This window comes from Triticum aestivum, chromosome 3D (genome assembly GCF_018294505.1).
Source record: "Triticum aestivum cultivar Chinese Spring chromosome 3D, IWGSC CS RefSeq v2.1, whole genome shotgun sequence".
NCBI classification, from domain to species: Eukaryota; Viridiplantae; Streptophyta; class Magnoliopsida; order Poales; family Poaceae; genus Triticum; species Triticum aestivum.
In genome coordinates this window covers 563809241-563814456 of record NC_057802.1, presented here as the reverse complement: position 1 = coordinate 563814456, position 5216 = coordinate 563809241, and the positions used below count along the sequence as shown (strand labels likewise).

The following is a 5216-nucleotide window of genomic DNA, read 5'->3' as shown; positions in this document are numbered from 1 at the left end:
ACTAGTGATGATGGCCGGATTTATATTTTTGTGGACATAATATAATGAAAAAAAAGCTGTGAAAAAAATACTGGAAACAAAATTAAGCTTTAATGTGAAAAGATGCACACCTTGTTGTATCCTTTGAGCCATCCCTATCCAGAAATAGAAATGAAGCATCCTCACAACAAGTAATACTTCCAGCACAAGCAATACTTTCAGTTATTTCTGTTCCAGTTGCTGCTCAATTTACTTGCTTGTCATCAAAGGTTTTTTGGCATTACTGATCGCTATGATAAAATCTGCATTACTGGCAAGTCTTCATATATGCAATATCTTAACACACAGCTGTCAGGCTTACAAGATTCGGCGCAGTTCTGTTGGATATCTGGCAGTACACTTGTGTATAAGCTTCAGGCTCTCCTGTTGTCATGAACGGAGGCTCTTAAGATCAAACTTACATGACTGCAAGATCTAGTGTTCTACAACTCTGAGTCAGTGATACAAACTCTACACATTCGCATTGCTAAGCTTAGTATCTGCTAATCAATTTGGTAACCAGTACATGCCAAATTGCAGATATAATTGGACACGTTGTTTCGAAGGTAATAACAAGTACTATGCATGCAAACACGTTTGAAACTAAGGAGAGGAATTAAAGACAGTGAAATAGCACACATTGGTCAGAGGAGATGCAACCAAACCTCATCAGAAACATAGCCAGTGAAGATATCACAAAGATCAAACACGGGGAATGAATTCCTATCGATCATGTCCTATGTTCCGTGCCAGATCATCATAGTGGGACAGATATATCTATCTGGCAAGAAGCCTGAGAGTTGGGTTCAATGTCTGGCGAGAAGCATTGTTCCCTTCTCTCATATACTCCAACATTAAGTAGCGGCACACACTGTATTGTCGATCACTAGCTATAGCTTTTGAGGTTATGATCACACGTAGATTACTACACAAGTACGCATCGGCCATTATTATTAATAATGCCTCAGGACCACACGACACCAGCTTGGTGGAGCAGCGGCACGAGATGGCCGCCGAGATGCAGCTGCATGACCTGCCTGATGCCGCCGACTAGCGCGCCACAGATAAATACTGCCGGCACTGCCGGGCTCTGGCCCACCATGCCAGCGAGCGCCCTCTCCAGATCCTCCCTCTGGGGGTCCTTGTCCAGCTCGTGCACCGTAAGCTAACACCCAGCTCCGCAAAGAGCCTCGTCATGGCGTGGGACATGCAGCAGCAGCTCGCCCCAAAGATCACCACCATGCCCTGTGATGCCATCGTCGTCACCCTCTCCGCCATTGCTGAATTGCCTAGCTCTCTCTCCTATGTATCTCGATCGATCAGCTCACTTCACTTGAGCTAGCAGTAGGCTGTTGCTTCTTGCAGCTTTGTGACGGTGATGACTCAACATTTATAGATGGCTGGAGCAAGCGCATAGATAAGAGGAAGTGCTTAATCGAGGTGTAAGGTAAACACTGGCGTGTGGAAAATTAGGGATAACATATATCCTGTGTGAAAAGGTTCTTTTCTGGCACCACTTTAACCTTTGCCTTTCAGAGGGGCAAAATTTCATACAGTTAGGTATCACTAGGAATGTGGCCAATCTTTAATACGTAGTATTTTACAATGTTTTCGAGAAGTGAAAAATGAAGATGAATAGGATTCAAGATAACCTGGAGTTTAGGTATCATATATAGAAAAAAGATCCATGGTATTAATTGATCAATCAAAATCAATGCTTCAGCCGTTGACTTGTTAGGTTCCTGATAAACTAGATTAAGATCCACTCTAATGGCCATTCGTGTGTGACAAGGAGTAGCACCAGGGTGGAGTTTGTGCATGTCATGCATCACATATCTTTTTATCATGGTTGTGGAGTCGTGCGTGACAAGGAATGACATTAAAACTACTATATGAAATGGCATCCACTAAATTTTCCCTTAGAATTGCTAGTGTACTGGTAACTAGTGATGATGGGTGGCTTACAGCTCTGGTAACATAAAAATTGGACAAAATGGATGATTTTTTTATTTAAAAAAAATAGCATATCACGAATAACATGAGTACCTTGTCTTATCCTTTGAGCCATCCCTGTACAGGACAACTTCCTTGGCAAAAACTGTATATTCAGTTATTTCCCTTTCAGTTGATGCTCGCCATTTTTATGTCGCTGTCTCTTCAAGTTTCTACACTACCCATCATTACCAGAAAGTCAATATTAATGCACACTGCCAATAAACTTAGAAGATTCAGTACAGTTCTGCTGGATATCTTGCAATATACCTCTGCAAACTTACATGACCGGTTCACTGCAATATCTACTATTTCAGGAAGAGAAACAACTATATGCAATATCTTATACGCACCGTGGTTAATCTTAGAAGACAGAGTATAGTTCTGCTGGAGAACTTGCAATACACTTGTACTAACTTCATGTTTTTTCAGTGAAATGAACAGAGGTTGTACGACGTGGCATGAACGTCTATACATTTGTATTTGTAAGCTTAATATTTGCTATCAAAATCGGAACTAAGTACGAGACTATTATTCCTACTCATACTTATTGGCCAAATAGTAGACAGAACGACACATGTTGATTGCAGAGTAGTGACAAATACTCCCTCCGTCCCAAACTAAGTGACTTGGTACAAAGTTAGTACAAAGTTAAGTCACTTATTTTGAGACGGAAGGAGTACTAAAGAATAGAAGACGGTAAAAAGGCATGCACTAGCTAGATGAGATGTACTCAAGCCCATCTGAATAATATAATATTTATTGGTCATACATTTCCATACCTCATAAGAAACATAGCTTTCCATCATAGAAGTTGTACCCAGTGACGATAGTACAAAGATCAAAGCACAGGGGGATCATTGCTCTTGATCATGCCCCCCGTTCAGTGCAGGGGAACTAGGAGGCCAGATCATCATAAGAGAGAGATATGTATGTGGTTCGTACCCGGACGAATAAAACGATGATCAGAGGTTCTAAGACCCAGCTTACATGACCAATTGACTGCAATATCTGCTGTTTTAGGAAGAGAAATAAATAGCAAAGTACTATACACATCACAGTTAATCTTAGATGATTCGGTGTATTTCTGCTGGATAACTTGCAATACACTTCTGCAAACATCAGAATTTTTTCAGTGAAATGAACAGAGGTTCTTAATATCCAACTTATGTTCCGCAGAATCTAGTGTTCTACGACGTGGCCTGAGCATCTGCACATTTGAGTTGCTTCGCTTAATATTTGTTAATGAACTCGGAACCAGGTACAAGCCTATTACTCGTACTTATTGACATAATAGCAGACAAGGCAACACATGTTTACTGCAGAGTAGTGACAAATACTAAAGAATAAAACACGATAAAATGGCATACACTAGCTAAATGAGATGTAGTCAAGCCCATCCCAACAATATTGATTAGTCATACATTTCAGTACCTCATCAGAGAAACATAGCTTTCTATCATAGAATTCGTACCTAGCGATGATAGTTCAAAGACCAAAGCACAGCCGGATCATTGCTCTTGATTGTGTCCCTTTTCAGTGTAGGGAAAACAGGCGGCCAGATCATCATAAAGGGAGAGACATGTATGTGGCTCAAACCCAGCCGAAAAAATCCATGATGATACGGTGCCTGCTCATACACCTTCTCAACCACCCTGCTCCTCAGATGAACATAAAGGACAACACCATATCTCACATAATCCAAGAATACAAACTCGGCATTGTCCCCAACTGCAGCAACACCAAGAAAATCGCCATCTTGTGGAATCCAAACCCAATTGTGACCAGCAGAACTGTATGCCTCGCGGACACAAAATGAGTCCACCAGCAGCCAGCCGCCCGCACCATCGCTGTTGCTCATCATCCGATGGAGCCACACACTGAGCTGAAACCCATCTGCATTGACAAGATATATCCCGGAACCCTCGGCAGATGAGAGCATGTAATTGCGCCCTATTTGAGCTGGGAGCTCGAGCTTGAGGAACCTTGCCGCGGCCAAATCTAGACCCAGGATGCACCCAAAGCTGGTCACCATGAAAACCTTGCCACGGACGGGTGGTAGCATTTTTGTAAGGAAGGCTGCAGCATTCGGGACCTCCTGTCATTGCGGTGGCAGGGAAGCCCCAACCGCCAGATCTCAGCACGTACACTTCCGCACGGACATTCCGCCGGACCTGCCACAGATATACCAAGGTGATGAAGCCGCGGCTCCCATCCTCGGGTAGGATAATCCTACTGAACACCCCTAGAGCGGGCTCCTCCCGGTGGGGCGGTGAGATCGGCGGGGTCGGCGGGAGGACCACTTCGGACTCCCCGGCGAGCAGCGGCGCGAGGATGGAGTGCTTGAGCCTTCCGTCGTTGGAGAACCAGGCGATGAGGCGGCCGTTCCGGACGTGTTGGATACCCTGGCATTGGCAGCTGCGGCGGAAGGCGTCGTTGCAGGAGGAGGCCCCGCGGCGTACGAGGGCGGCGAGCTCCGGGGACTGCGGGAGCTGCACGAACTCATACCAGGGGCACTGGGGACTGCGGTTGCTGACGCAGAAGCCGAGGAGGCGGGGCGGGTTGCGCTCGCGGAAGAGGCAGAGGAAGGCCGGGTCGGAGACGTGGAAGAGCCACCGCTTGGAGACGAGGGAGGCGCGGACGAGGCAGTTGGGGAAGCCGAGGCGGAGGAGGATCTCGCGGAAGAGGTCGTCGTCGCCGAGCACCGACCTCACCGACGCGGCCGCGGCCGCCGGAGTCGGCCTGTCGCCGTCCATGATTTTTGGATCTGGGGGATTTCTCAGAAGAAAGGGGATTTCTCTGCAAGTTTTTTTAGGGGTGAATTTCTCTAAGGGGTTGGATGATTTGCCTTCTGATTATCTCAATGACAGTGGCTTCGGGCCCCACCCGGTAGCCTCTTAGGGAAGGCAAATGATTTAATGGAGAAGTAAAGACCGGAGTACCAAATTCAGCTTACTTTGGGCCAAGGCATGCTATCATGTTTTTTTATGAGTTGGGCATATACCATGTTGATAGTTAAACTTTTTTTCTAGAATATGCACGAGTATGCATATCATATATTAAAGAAAAAAGGGGCAAAGAGACCCTCCACAAAGTTTACAACCGTAATTACAAGGCTCACACAGGCCTCCACCTCCACACACACACAGCTCGTTCGGGATTATTCACCGCTAGCCCGCCTATGGATACCATCAAAGAAAAATTCT

General features: G+C 45.5%; 2 pseudogenes; both read right to left on the bottom strand.

Annotated features, from left to right (window-relative positions):
* Positions 1 to 465: 465 nt before the first annotated feature.
* On the bottom strand, positions 466 to 3219 carry LOC123080516 (putative glutaredoxin-C2; annotated as a pseudogene).
* Positions 3220 to 3367: 148 nt separating this feature from the next.
* On the bottom strand, positions 3368 to 4883 carry LOC123080515 (uncharacterized; annotated as a pseudogene).
* Between the last annotated feature and the right edge of the window lie 333 nt (positions 4884 to 5216).